This window comes from Peromyscus maniculatus, chromosome 13 (genome assembly GCF_049852395.1).
Source record: "Peromyscus maniculatus bairdii isolate BWxNUB_F1_BW_parent chromosome 13, HU_Pman_BW_mat_3.1, whole genome shotgun sequence".
NCBI classification, from domain to species: domain Eukaryota; kingdom Metazoa; phylum Chordata; class Mammalia; order Rodentia; family Cricetidae; genus Peromyscus; species Peromyscus maniculatus.
This window is the reverse complement of record NC_134864.1, coordinates 63,975,573-63,991,464: the sequence shown is the minus strand read 5'-3', so window position 1 is coordinate 63,991,464 and position 15,892 is coordinate 63,975,573. Positions and strand designations below refer to the sequence as shown.

At 41.7% G+C, this 15,892-nt stretch overlaps 1 protein-coding gene across 1 annotated transcript in view; it reads right to left on the bottom strand.

Moving 5' to 3' along the window:
• The window catches only part of Tmeff2 (transmembrane protein with EGF like and two follistatin like domains 2), a 275,906-nt gene that overhangs the window by 66,703 nt on the left and 193,311 nt on the right, over positions 1-15,892 (bottom strand). The window lies entirely within an intron of this gene.

The following is a 15,892-nucleotide window of genomic DNA, read 5'->3' as shown; positions in this document are numbered from 1 at the left end:
ATTTTAATAATGCGATAGACTAAGATCTCCACTTATTCCCTCATGTTAAGATCATGTTGAGTGACATCTTCAGACAGAGTTCTGGGGTTCCCCCATGCACTTCAGCCAGTACTGTGTTTCTTGTTAGTATTTGCAAGGCAGCTTTCTGGCATGTTTCCACCTGAGTAAAAAGGATCTCAGGAGTACATGTATATGGACTTCATCACAGCCTAGGTTTCCAGGAAGCTACGTGTTCATATCCTGCCCTCGGATTTCATCCATGAGGGATGGGAAACAGTACACGAATTGTAGAATTGTAGTTCTGCATTGTGCTAAAGTTGTTAGTTTGAAAATATTGTCCATTATATTGCTTCAAGTGCTGCCCACAGCTCTGCTGAATTGCTGTTTCTTTCCTTATAAGAAGAGCCATGATTGTTTTCTTCAGAGGAAGAGCAGTATAGTCTCATCTGACGACACAACTACTTTTTCCTTTTTAGATATATTTATTTTACTTGTATAAGTGTTTCTCCTCAATGTCTGTGCACTGTGTACGTACCTGGTGCCTGTGGTGCCAGAAGGGGGCATCAGATCCCCTGGAACTAGATTTACAGGCAGCTGTCGGCTGCTATGTAGGTTCTGGGAATCAAACCCTGGTCCTCTGGAAGAGCAAGTGCTCTGACATATCGGGGTCTTAAGACTGTAAACTTGGGCCATTAGGCAGGCCTGGCTATAGCTGACTTACAAACCTGGCGGTGCAGGCTATTATCTAAGGTACTTGGGAGACTGAGGCATGAAAATTATGAGTTCAATACATTCTGTCTAATCTATAGAAAGAATACAAATAACTTATCGAGACCCTGCCTCAGACAAAAGTCGAAGAGGGTTGGTTGTGGTTCGGTGGTAAGATACTTGCTTTGCACATCTAAGACCAAGGATTCTATCTCCAGCACTTAAATAAAAACAAAGACAGAACAAAAAGAAGCCTATGTAGTTTTTCTTTATTCCTCAGCTGTGAGCAAAATCAGGGGTAAGCAGTGAATAAGCATGCATGATGTGTGGACATGCATATGTGTGTAAAATGAATGGTTCAGTACAAATAGTTACTGAAAAAGTTTTAAGATAGGTTGTCAGATAGCATTGGAATCTCCTTGTCATAAATCCTCATGGAATCGATTCTCAGTGTTTTTGTACCTGTTATTTTCTGTTAGTCACATAGCTTATGCTTATATAATTGAGCATTGATTAAATTATGCTGGCATTAACTAATTGCACAATCAGTGCTCATATCAAGTGGCTTTCTTTTATGATCACCTTCTTCAACTTTTCCTTATGAATTTGGAGGTCAATTTGATGCAAGTTCTCTTAAAAATAATATTTAGGGAGTGTAGAGATGGCTCAGATGTTAAGAATGCTGGCTGCTCATCCAGATCTGAGTTTGATTCCCACAACCCATGTGGCTGCTCGCAGCTATCTATAACTCCAGTCTCAGGTGCTTTGATCCCTCTCTTCTGGTCTCCCTGGGCACCAGGTAGGCACACGGTACACAGACATACATGGAGGGGAAACACTCTAAATATAAAAATAAGTAAATAAAACCATATATATTTTATAATGCACCCAAAATATATTATAACACATGATCATAAGTTTTATCACAAGAATAACAAAAATGTGTGTTAAAATATCCATAGGGTACTGCACTCCAAATCTGGAAAGGGAAGGTACAAAACGTGATTAAGGCAGTAAAGACGACTGAACTTTATTTGTTATGCTGTATTCTTTTTTTTTAACAATCTTTTTTAAAATTAATTCTTTTTTATTTTTTGTTATGTGTACAGTATTCTGCCTACGTGCAGGCTTGCAGGCCAGAAGAGGGCGCCAGATCTCATTATGGATGGTTGTGAGCCACCATGTGGTTGCTGGGAATTGAACTCAGGACCTCTGGAAGAACAGCCAGTGCTCTTAACCACTGAGCCATCTCTCCAGCCCCGTTATGCTGTATTCTTAAGAGAATATGAAAGTGGGCATGGTGGCACACCCTTTCAATCCCAGGGTGGGCAGAGGCAGGTGGATCTCTGTGAGTTCCAGGCCATCCTGGTCTACTCAGCAGGTTCCAGGACAGCCAGGGTTGCAGAGTGAGACTCTGTCTCAACAAAGGCAAAACAAACAAAAACAACAAGAAAGGATCAAAAGGAAATAGGCGGGAGGTTTAGATTTGTTAAATCCAGCTGTGAATGCACAGAGGTGGGTTATTTCTGAAATGCTCCAAATATTTAATAATTCACAAGAAAAAAATGTTAGCTTTGACATTTTTCTGCTGGTTGAATTATCAATCTTGGTACTTTTTTTTTTGGCACTGATTTTGAACTAGGTGTGTTTCTAAAGTTTAAACAAAGTTTGTAGAAGAAACGTATGCATGGAGGGATTCCAGTGGAATACGGGAATGTCTCTGTAAAGAACTGTTTAAGATTGAAATTACGTCTCCAAGAAATGACTTTCAAGCAGTGTTTATCATATGAAAGGCTCAAATCTGTCTCCCCCTGTTTCTCCTTTCGGTGTTTGTGCTCAAGAACACATGGTGGCATTTTAGTTTGCAAGCTCAACCCCGCTGCCATTTGTCCTGAACTTCCCGCTGTCTTACCGGTGAGGTCTGATTGCTCTGAAATGAGTCTGAAGTGAGGGTGTGCCTATGCCTTCAGCCAGGAATAGTTGTAAGCTGTTCCCAAATCCCAGAGATGAAGGCCTTTAAGTAGAAATGCATGAACATTTGGCCTGAGTTCCACCCCCCTCCCCCACACACCTAATTATTAGGCTTTAAAAGGTAAGAAAAGGAAGGATAGAGGTTGGGTATCGCTGAGTGAGGAAAGAGGACTTAAGTTTGGATCCCTAGTGCCATCTTAAGTTGGACATGATAGCACACATTTATGATCTTGGGGATGTAGTAGCAAGATGGGAGGCAGAGAAGGGACAATCCCTAGAAGCTTATTCACCAGCTAGGCTGGTATATGTAATGGTAAATCATAAGGGACCCTGTCTCAAACCAGGTGAAGGGCAAGGATCAACACGCACTTGCACACCTGCACACCTACACATTTACACAGACACGCACACTCACATATATGCAGGTACACATATGTAAGCAAAGAGGAGGCTCCACAAATGCTCCCTTCCTGTACACTCACGCAAGGCCTCTCGTTGGAGGTCTTTGGGGGTCTGCAACTTTTATTGCCATTCTTTTCCTCCACCAGGGAACACACATTTTCACTTAGTTTGGTGCAGGTCCATAATTGATTTTGAGCTTTTGTTTTATATCAATCACTGTCTTGGTCTAAACATGAGGATTACAAAGATGGCTTTGGTGATCCCAGTTGGCAACAGAGCTCACAACAGTGTCATCAATGCTGGGTCTTGTAGGTGAGAAGACTATTGTGAGATCTCTGAGGGGTTGTAGTTATGTCTGGAGGATAGTGAAATGCTTCACAGAGGATTAGAGGCTAGAACTAGAGTAACAATGGTGTAAATCTTTCCATAGATTCCCTGAAGCCTTGGGACAAGGGGCTTCTGAATCCCTTTCTCCAACTGGAGGTCCCTGTAACAGTGCTTCTCACTCTCTTCCACTTATTGATCTGTGTTCACCAATTTAGTGTCTAATAAGCCAAAGCATATTTCTCTCCTGAAATTCTTACTTCATGTTGCCTCTTGGAAATGACATTGTAAATATTCTATTAGGGGCCTGGAGACCTTGGGCCATACCCTTATTGACCTTGCAGATGTGAAGCTTCACTTTCTAGCTGTGTGGCCTCAGGATACCACAAGGTGTACCTATGGCGGTCTTTAAAACACTTCACTTCCTTTCTTCACAGACACAACACCAACAATTTCTGCTGATTCTGCCCATCCTGGTCTTCTGAGGTCTTGGACACCTTTGCTGATGTTTCTCTGCTTAAGCCTCTGTTAAATGTTCCCGGCACAGGGCCTAGCACACAGTAATCATCCCACATATGAAGACATCCCAGGGCATTCTGGGTGTGAATTTATAACACCACCCTGATGCCTACTCAATCTGTGGACTGCAGAGGTTTCCTAACTTGCCAGGCCTGGTCATTCTTCATCTTCTGGACTGATTCCTTTCTGATGCTACTGTTCCAGGCTGCTCACTACTGTTCCAGGCTGCTCACTACTGTTGTTCCAGGCTGCTCACTACCGTTCCAAGCTGCTCACTACTGTTCCAGGCTGCCCACTCCAGACCATCTGCAGACTTGGTAATTTAATCCCCAGCATGCTTGTTCTCCTGTCTTTACAATTTAGTAAAAACACATGACTATAGATCTTGTAATTAGGGCCTCAGCCCATTATTGGAACTTAAAATATGCTTAGTGAATCATTATCTAGACTGGGTTAAAAATCCCAATTCTATAAGCTACAGAATTCATCAAGAAACACTCCCCAGCTCCTCACATACACCCAAAAAAGCTGTTCTGAGAATACAAGGGGAGGGAAAAATCACCCTCATGTGATGTTCTGTGCAGTGAGTTCTGTAGCTCTCCTTGTGCCAGGAAAGCTCATTTTCCAGCCCTCATTCAATTAGTCTAGTTCTGTCCAGTCTAGCCATCAAACTGCCCTACCGTCCCCTAGTTCTCATTGGCCAGCAGCAAATAATCCTACAAATTTGGGGTTGTATTGCCATGACTGGGGGTTTTTGTAAATTGATGTCTCTTTTAATTATGCATGTTTTAAAATATTAATAGCATCTCCAGTGTATTTTATTTTAAACATGTGATAACTGTCACTCTCCTCTATATTTTATTTTTCTATTTTCTTCCTTTGAAATGTGGATGCCAGTGGCTTGTATATCTAATGCTCTAGAAACCTTAGAAATTCCTATGAAATCTTAGAATGCCACACTGAGCCCTGTTAACAATGTGAGTTTAACGTTGCTGGCAGCCAGCTGTTTGCTACTCTTTATTTTTTGCTTTTTCTTCTTTTACTTTTCCTCCAAATATTCAATAATATGTATATACAGCCTAAGTGCTTAGGGAGCCATTTTCTTGCTGTGCACGGATCCAGCCTCTAGCGTGGATACATCCTGAAAAGGTTCAAAGTTGCTGATAATACTATAGGAAAAGGATTTTCCACATTGTGTATAAGGACAATGTAAGTGTGCAATATGTATATATTCAGTTAAATAAAATGAATGAGATGAATCTAACTTGTATTTTGGAACACAGGAGGAACAAACTCAATTTATAGATTTTTAGATAAAAGTTCATGGCAACATGCTTAAAGCAGCGGTGAATTCCTTTCCTCATTTATTTTTTCATGCTAGAGTTATTTGCTAATGGCGCTATTCTTTTTATTCTAATTAAAATGTCTGCATTTCTGCTCTTAAGCACGGCTGTACAAAATGTTCCCACTCTTGGCTCTATCTCAGTAGACTTTAAAAAAGATTTTTATTAATTCTTTGACTTTCACACAATGTACTTTGATCACATTCATCCCCACTCATCCCTTAACTCCTTTGAGACCCCCCCCTCAATTTTCCCACACTCCCGTTTCACGTACATATTTTAGAGTTCAATTCACGCTGCCCGTATGTCCCTAAGTGTGGGGCTACCCACTGGTTGACCCGTGAAGGACCACATCCTTATAGGAAATTGGCTTTCTTTCCCATTCGTTATCTATAGCTCCTCAGTCAGGGGTGGGACCTTACGAACATCTCCCTGCACACTAGAACGATGGCTGGCTTGATCCTGTGGAGGTTCTGTGCAGGCGGCCTCAGGTGCTGTGGGTTCTCGGGCTCAGCATCCCTGTCTCTCCCGCCGTACACATCCTGTCCTCTCAGACCTCGGGCACTTACAGCCCTCCTGCCTCCATTTTGGCAATGGCAGCTTAAGAGCTTCGAAGCCGGTGGTGATCCAGGTGTGTACTCTTTGTGGCTGAGCACTTATCCTTTGGGCTTTGACCAGTCGTGAGTTCCTTCACTAACTCACTGCACAGAGACACTCTGTGTCTTTCTAACCCGTAGATAAGATCATCTCTCAGAACTCAGAAGACTTTTTATGTTGCATTTTCAAATGGGAATTTTTTGTTGTTGCTGTTGTTATAGCACGTGGCCACTAGTGAAGACAGATTTTTTTTAAAAGGATATTTTGAATTACTTTTAGTAGGAAAACCAGTTTTAACAAAACTTATAAACCAATGACTTATTAGTTAACAAAGTCAGCGTTAATGTCAGCTGCGGTCTAGACCCGAGCAACACATTCAGTCTTTTCACACTTTGGTGAGGACTGGGCAGATCACTCAGTGACTAAGAGTACCTTCTGTGTAAGAATGAGAATCTGAGTTTGAGCGCCTAACACGTAGGTGAAAGCACGGCATGGCTGCACGTGCCTTCAACACCATCATTGTTGGAATTCCTGGCCACGCCCCCAGCTACATGACCGCACATGCGCTGTCCAGTAGCCAAGCAAGAGGCTTAGTCTTCATCCCTGGGCCTTGTGTCCTACTTAACCAGTGCACTGCGTGGTCATGCAATTTGTGCACAGCATGATCACACAATCTATGCGCATGCGTGGCATACATGCATAAGCCCATATGCGCATGTGCAGGGGAAACCCATAAAAAGCGGGTCACAGACTCCTCCCCCTTCTTCTTCCTCTTTCTCCTTGAAGGACCATTTCCATAGGCCTCCGTACATCTTTCCTTAATAAACTTTTATACTGGGCTTTGTTGCACCTCGTGGCTTTTCTCCCACGGTATACAGTGCCGCCTAAAGAATAACATTGTGCCGCATAAAACTAACAATCATCACTTTGAAATCATAACCCCCAATAATTTTTTTCTTCTCTGAATTGCCTTGGTCATGGTGTCTTATCACAACAACAGCAACAGAAGAGTAGCTAAGAGGCTTAGCTAGAGGAACTAGATCATGGGTACATGTCCTTGGAGGCTGTATCTTGCCCTGGCTCCCTCCGGTCAGCTTTCCTCTTCTCTGGTCACTATAAATGAGCAGATCTGATCCACCATACCCTCCTGCTGTGCCATTCTGCCAGCCAACGAGGAATTGAAACTCTGAAAGTAAACTAAAACAGGCCTTTCCTTTCCTCTATTACTTAAAATAAAACCAGAAACTAACTAAACCCACTATTTCTTACTGCTACATATTATTGTGGGGGGGGGCCCCCAAACAGCTTGACCACACAGCTGCCATGACAGGCTTAGAGGCCCAGACACAGCTTCTGGCAGGCAACACCTGGACCCAGGAAAAGCCATAAGCTGATCCCACCCAGTGGGTCCTGCATCTAAGAGGAAATACCTGATATTCCAAACACTCCCTATACCTCTAGACAAATGTCAGGCAACCAGAGTCCTGAACCCTGGAAATCCCCTCACCCCAACCTCTGCTAGGATAAAAATCCCACCCTGCCTGGGCTCTGGGCTCTCTGCTCTCACTGGATCAGACAGAGTCCAAGCTCTGAGCTTGAAAATGAAGGCTCTTTGATTTTACATATGGGATTCTGTCTCCATGGTAGTCTTTTAGGGGTCCCCATAATCTGGGCAAAACAATTATCTTTTGTCTTTCTATTTAAACAAGTCAGTTTACAGTTGATCACAATTTAAAACGTAAAGGTGGGTAGTAACTTCTGTTTTCATCTTTGGGCAACTCTTGCTCTGTATCTGGAATTTTCCTAATAGGAAAATTATTTTGTTTTTGCATGCTGGAGAAAGTACTTCTTAAATACGAAGCTCTAATAAAAGGTAATGTAGTTTAAAACACATAAGCTATTTATCCGGTCATGTGATCTTTGGTCTGGGGGGCTGGCTCAGTTGGTAGAGGGCTTGCCACGCACGTGTGAGAAGCTGAGTTTAGCTCTCCACATAGAAAGTGAGCATGCTGTTGAAAGTCCTTAACACTAGTGCAAGGCAGGCAGAGGACTGAGGATCTGGGAGCTTGCTGACCAGCCAGACTGGCCAGTTGGTGAGCTCCAGATTCTGCGAATGAGTTATTTTTCCATGGAGGCCTGACTTGAGACAGCTGGTCACCTTGTGTCCATAGTCAAGAGTCAGAGAATGACAAAGGGGTGCTCCTGATCAGCTGGCTGGCTTTAAAAAAAATTCAGTCCAGGACCGAAGCTCAGGGAAGGGTGTTGTCCATGTTAGCATGTCTTCCCATCTCAACTAAGCTAACAGAGAGAATCCTTCAGAGGGGTGACCGGAGGCTGGCTTCTAGGAGATCCTAGAGCCTGCCAACTGGACTATCAGTAACAAGCACCCCTTTCCAATGGTGCAGAGTGATGGATGGAACAAGACACTGAAGCTTGATTCCTGACTTCCATATCCATGCGTACATGTGCACGTGCACCAGTACACGTGTTTGCGCACAAGAACAAGTGTGCACACACATACACACAAAAGAAGTGTGTCAGCTTTAGCTTTGTGTTCATACTCACTTAGATCGCAGCAGCTTGAAGCATAAGATTAAAGATAAAATGCTAACAGGAGTTATTACTCTATAAAACTGGAATCCAAGGTATAGAAAAATTGGTAAAAGTATACAGTGAATTTAAAAACGATTCCCTGGTTATTGAAAAAAAAAATTAGAGACTTTTTCAGAATTAGAATAGTAAGATACTCAGGAACTTAAACCAGAGGAAGATGAAACTGTTTGTGAATAACAGGGGGTGGGGGTGGGGAGGGCCTCTGAGCTGCTCTCCTTGGCCAGCCCTGCTTTCCCTGCCCAGTGTCAGGTCATGCTGCAGCCTGGCTGGCACTATTTAAAACATAAAGAGCTCAAAGCACTCCCTCTTAAAACCTGCCGAAGGCATCAATGCTGCCAGAGCAACACTTGTACATATTTCCACGGCTTATGCAGTCAACGCGATAGGCTGTTGATAATCTACAAGTCACTTCTTACCGGTGCTGGATGACCTGCCCACATTCTGCCCTCAGTGGGGTTTCCAGGGTCCCTCTGACCTTTGCCTCTACCAGAAGACTTTCCACTTGCTGCTCTTACTTGAAACAACCATGCTTGCAATACTTGGAAGACGGCGCTGCCCTTTTCTCAGGCAGCTTCCCTGGACTACCCTGAATCACCGCATTTGTCTAAGCATCCTGACAGTCTATTACATATCGGATATTCCTTTAGTTTCTTTTTTCTCATAGGATAGATAATATGTGTAGAGAGTCACTTTATCTGCCTTGTTCACTATTGCACTTTTCAAGCCAAGAACAATGTTTGGCACACAATAGAGACTCAAACATTTGCCAAATACATGAGTAAATAAAGAACACATTTCCAACTTAAAAATCTGCTTAGATTTCACTGATAGAGAAATAAAATTTTAATTTGAATTATATAGTTAATTAGATCAGCGCATGTTTCTTTGCTTCAGCTATCAAGAAAAGTGTTTCTTCACACATGCAATAAATATTCATTAATTTCTGTTAAATACTTAGCTCACAATGGATGTGCAATGAATATTTTTTTAATAAATAGAGTGCACACATGTAGAAGCTATTGGATATTTTGATGTGCAGTCATCAAACCAGACCAAACTCTGTCTATTGGGTGAAATGGGTCATTTTAAATACAATGATAAATTTTGTGTCGTAAGGATCAGTTTTCATTAATGAATGTGAATAGGAGAGATCTTCCACAATCTGAAAGTCCTAGGCCAGATAACGTGTATGTAATTTGCTTTTCATTATCTTTGGGTTCTTCTTTTTTTTGGGGGGGGGGGATTTTACTTTATTTTTAATTACATTCCGTTATGTGTGTTGTCTGTGTATGAGACAGCGAGCCTGAGTGCAGTGCTCTGAGTGCAGGTGCCTGTGGGGGCCAGAAGAGAGCATCCAATCCACTGAACCTAAGGTTATAGGCAGTTGTGGACCCCAGACACAGGTGCTGGAAACTGAACTCAGGCGTCCCGGCATGCCCTGCCTCTGCTCCTAACCGCTGCGCCAGTGGCTTTCTGTGTTGTCTCATGCTGATCCTCGTATGGTATAATTGTAGCTTTGCTATTGCTGTTGTTTTACTGCGATGCTCAGAAATGGTTGAGGCTCCTGTTTTATTTATTTATTTATTTATTTATTTATTTATTTATTTATTTTTATTTATTTATTTATTTATTCATTAGTTACTTGGCTTGCAGCTGTGACCAAGGCCACTCCCGGAAGGGTGGGGTTGTTTTGGCTTATGACTTTAGGTTACAGTCCATCATGGCCGTAAAATCATAGTGGCAGGCGCTTGAGGCTGTTGGTTCTATTGTGTCTATAGTCAAGAAGCAAAAAAGTGATGAATGCTTGTACTCAACGTGCTCTCTCCCTTTTCATTCAGTCTAGGATCCCAGCATAGGGAATGGTGCCACCCACAGCCAGTGTGGTCCTTCTCATCCAAATTAACAGAAAGAGAACCCCTCACAGGCCACTCAGAACCATTTGTAAATGTATATACCTGTAAAGTAGTGGTGCTGTATATTATGTTCTGATTTCCAGATTTATTTGAATGTGGAATCTCTTCCTTTTATGTAGACACAGGTGTTAGATTCTAGAACACATCTTGATAACCCCCTATTCAATCCATTCAGGAAGTACAACTGTGAAAAAATATGTTAAGCAATGCATTTTGTCTTCCAAGTTCATGATTATCGTTCATGACACAGAGGGTGGTGGTGAATGTCAACTGCCAAGATGATAGGCCCAAGAATCACCTGGGAGATGAGCTTCTGGGAGGCTCCTGTTTGAACCTTCCTACTCTGAACCAAAATGCAGCGAGCTTTGTTTCTTGTTTCTTTCAACAGGTATGTGGTTTGTGCTAACTTTGCTGTTACTCTCTTGAGATCAGCTATCCTGCAAAGCATGTTATGTCAGTAGGGAAGGGCTGAAGGACTGTCTGCTCTAACCCTGGGTCAATCAGCAGTTTCTTCATCTCCAGGCCATTTAGTGTGTGTCTGAGTTCAGTAATTTGATTCAGTTGATTACATTTATACTTATATCAGCAGATCTATTTCATTTCAGAGATTTACAAATAGCTACTGAAAGCAGAATAAACTCAGGCTTGATTTGGTTGAGAGGACTTTATGTAGGTTCAAATATTTAGGTAGAACAGGAGAGAGGTTTATCAATTTATTGCTTATAGTCAATACAACTATTGGTAAATAATAAATTTCAGTTTTTGTTAAGTATTGCAAAAACTTCAATATTTTTTTGAAAATCTGCACTTCACAGGCTTTATTTTCATGTTGACTGTGGTGTTTGGAAACTGTGAAGAGGGTGTATGCTCTGCAGTGAACACAGTCAGTAATGCAGTGAGAGCCAGGCACCAGGGCTTCTCTTCACTGGGGAAGAGCTGTGAGCACCAAGAACTCCTCTGTCCCTCACATACACATTGGACCTTCACACACAGCATCCTGCTCAGGCTATGGGTAGTTAACATTATGCACTGGGCTGTCTTTTAAACCTTTATCCATTAAAATTTTATAAATATAGCATCTAAAAACAGTAGCTGTGAACTGTCAGTGGTCTATTTCTATTGAAGAAACATTAAATGGTTCAATGGCATCCTAGATGCTGTCTCTGAAGACTGTTTTGCATGGCTGATAAGGACTTACATACTTATAAGGGATTTTAATGCTCATTCCAACACGGTACATTTGGCTACAGAATCTGCAGTATACATACTGCAGTATATATATATATATATATATATATATATATATATATATATATGGCTTTAAAATAATTTGTGATTAAAGTCTAAAAATGAGGCTTAAAATGCACAGATTATACTACACTTTTTAAAGTCTGAAGACTGGTCACAGTTGTTATAATGGTTTTAAATATCTGTAAACCCAAGCCTGTTGAATATAATGCAGTTTGAAGGACTCATATTTAAATAATCCCTACTAAATACAAACACAGCAATGTTGTTTTACAGAATGTATGTATAGGAAACAATGATGTTCAGTATTTAAACATCTCAAACCATTTCAGTAACAAAAGTGACATTTAGAGGCAGGCTTCTAGCTAGTAGAAGGCACACATTTTTGTACTTGGTATATTCAAGGTGGTGGAGTCAGAGCTGAGGTTGCTTAATCAATGAAGGCCCATCTGCTTTTCACTGAACAACAGGGCCAGTATCACAAAATGTTGGTGTCATCTCACTATATTGTAAAACATTGTCATAGTTCAAGCAATCACAGTGTCAGCCTAAGCTAACTGAAGTGTAGGTTTACAGTAATAGTTAATGGAATGTTTCACAGGAGATATTTAGCACAAATAAAGGTTCTGCACAGAGATGAACTGATATATGTGCATACAAGTCTTACAGAAAGGTACTCACTTTATATTCTATAAGTTCTAAAGATTGCTTTAAATAGAGGATGATGATGTTATCACTTTTGGAGGGTAGAGACATTACCACAAGAAAGAAATTGTTTGGTTAGGGAGGTCCCCATAGGCCCTAAAACAACATCATCAATTGCTAGTGTGGTTTGTTGCCTTCCAGAATTGAGTTAAGACCCTAATGCTGAAGACATAACAAAATCTGGTCAGAAAACAGAAACATCAAGGTGGAGCCGGGATGGAAGCTCCCTCCATGTAGTCTAACCCTCACAGCAGAATGTGCTATGCTGCTGCTGGGTGAGAAGTGTCGTCAACAGTTTTAATAGATGTGGATCCTGTGTGCTATGTCACTGACCAGCAGGCAAGATGTGCTCACGAATGCAACAGTAGCAAGTATTACGGGAGTAACCAATCACATTCTGGTTGGAATTAAGGCTCACTCTTTAGTAGAGATTCATGTCCAGTGCAGTTAAACCCAGTCAAAAGCCAATGGCTAAGGAGGTCGTAGACTCTAGTATGAAAATATAGCTGTTTTCATTTGTTGTTTGTTTTGCTAAAAAAAAAAAACCAAAAACATGATGTGCCTATCAAATTGCCTTCCAAATATTTGTGTTTATCCCTATAGATTATTACTGTTGGCAGTTTTGGTCAGAGAAGTTTTATTTTGCAGTGGGTAGCAGTAATGACAAAGGCTCCTGATTCATAAAAATGCTGAGAATGAGTGACTGGTGAATGCTCAACCATATATAGGACATCTACAGAACCCCAGCTGAAGTTCAGGACACACTGTAGAAAAGAGGCAGAAAGAATTGATGAGCTGGGTGGGGTAGAATGTAGTGGAATGTTGTCTCCGGGGCCTGACTTGGCTGTTGCCCTCAGGAACTCAGAGGTGCAGTGATGAATATGATTGGGCCTATCAACACTCAGTCATGGAGGGGGTGGCATTTACCAGGCATTTATTTACAATATCCATATTGGCAGCTGATGGTGTTGGGTAGAAGACACATTTGATAGTGGCAATCTGTTTGTGTTTCTACAAACAATCTCATACTCATGCTCCTGTAAGCTTTCTCAGGAAACTCACGGGGTTGCACAATCCCCCCCCCCACAGCTCCCTTGCTTAACACACGGTAGTGGAAGGGGGGCGATTTGGAAAGAGGAATTGGGTCAGTAAAAGTGGGAAAGGAACAAGAGAGGACAAATTGGCTGAATACAATCAAAATGCTTAATGAGTCCCCATTAATATATGTATATATATATATATATATATATATATATATATATATATATAATCAATATGCTATAATAACAAAGAAGAAAAAAGGGAACTAAATAGAGAACTTATGCATGGACCAGAGATGACAGAACATTACAAATTAGCTTCTGTTAATTTTTTTTGAAATAAACAATAAATATGATGTAGCACGAATGTTAGAAGATCTTGTTAATAAAATCAAACCTGAGGCCAGTTATTGGGGTGAATGCTGGAAGATCGGAGAAGCAGAACAAGCCACAGCCAACCTCACCTCGCCAATTCCTCAGCTGATCCTGTTTCCTCAGACTGGAAGCCTCTCAGTCCTCATCCAGAATGAATCACAGCTGAACTGTGCTGCTCAAAGCCTAAATGCTTAACCAGCCAAATACTTCTAGTTTCTAGTCCTCACGCCTTATTTATCTTTCTGTTTTCTGCCATCACTCCCTGGGATTAAAGGCATGAGTTTAAGCTGTTTCCAGTGTGGCTTTGAACTCACAGAGATCCAGACGGATTTCTGCCTCTGGAATGCTAGGATTAAAGGCCTGTGCTACCACTGCCTATCCTCTATGTTTAAAATTGTGGCTGTTCTCTTCTCTGACCCCAGACAAGTTTATTAGCGTGCACAATATTTTGGGGAACACAACCCACCACATTATGAGGACACAGGAAGCTGCATAGATTCTCACTGGTTAGTAAAGTCATAGTAACTGATAAACAAATGTCTGCCTTTGTTCATTAACAGCTCATAATTAATTAGGTTGGTCAAGGGTCATTTACATTAGGATCTTTTTGTACACTGCAGTTTAACCATGGCTGTCTTCACTATCTGCATAACACACTCAAATAACTAATACCATTTAGTCCTACACTTCATCAATAGAAACCTGAACTGTGAAACAGTATTACTTATTCCTGGTCCTAGCAAACCCCACTCCCCATGGAGATAGGAAGCCAGGACCTCTCTCATGGTCTTTCACACTTGCACACATGTGCTTTTAGTAAGTACTTACTAGAAGGCCAGAGAAAACCAGCCTTTCTTTCAATCAGGCACTGAATGAGAACCAGAGCCCCAAAGATGGCTTACTTCCATTATGTGAGAAATACAAGGAAAACTGGCTTTTCTTGTAGGTTGTGAATTCAGCAATGAAGAAGCATGTTAGAAAAGTATCAAAGGAACATTACAAAGATATAATTTTTGTGTTTCAATTCACTCAGACATTTGCCTAAGATCTAATATATGGTATCACTTTTTTGATATAAAGGTGAGTAAGACACCGCCCTACAGTTAGTGGGAAGAGAGAAAAGATACAGTGTTCCCACTGAGAGGCAAATACAAGGCTTTGTTCGGTAGACTATCAAGGCTCCCTGTAGGAGTAAATGCAAACTGAATAGGTCTTAGTTGGACACCAAAGTCTGACATTTCATCCAGCTAGTGCGGTAAGCTAATGCCTGAGCACGGAGGTCTTCACCACGGAGCCATGGGTGACTGAGTGGAAGTACAGGTTCTGGTGAACCCGGGAGAGGGTTGGACAGAGGGGGCAGGAGTGGGTGGAGCCAGGTCAGGAGGCGGGATCTAGAACTTCACTCTGGAGGGGCACAAGGTGTTGAAGAATGAATCAGAAAGCAGCAGGCGAGACTTCCTTCTGCTTAGGAAATGCCCTCTGTCGGGAGCAGTGGTGTGGATGGCAAGGGCTGAGACCAGATCAAGGGAAGAAGGTCAACAGCCACAAGGTCCTTCCTCTCTCCAGCTTGAGCCCAGAGGCCCCCTCTCTCCTCTCACTTCTTCCACAGCTACCCAAGAGTCCAGCTGATGGCAGACAGGCCCTGAGCTTGTTTACTGAAAGCAAGGCACAGGTGGGAGCAGAATCATTTGATTCCGGGGAGGGTAAGCGCTATCAAAGTCTGTAAAAAGTGCAAGCCTCATTCAATTAGTTCCAGTTTCTCTGAGACTCAGACTTTTATTCTTAGACAAATAAACACAAACACTTTCTAATTGGCAAAATCATCCAAGATAGCCAATGGGGGATATGTTACATAACCACGTCAGAATTTTTACTCAGCGAAAAGTTAATGTGGATCAACATTTTCCCTTTGCATTGAGCTTATCCCTATCATACTGTTTCTTTTTATCTTTACAGATTAAGACACCATAAATAGCCGTTTCCTGACTCCTTCCTCTCTCGCTTGTCTTGCAAACATTTTTCTTTATCCACTGTCATCTGTGAGCGTTTAATCTGGTGTACTTGTTTTACCCCCTCTGGTTCTTTTTTACCCTCAATTATTGTTGTTTAAAGGGGGACTGATTGACTTTGTCTT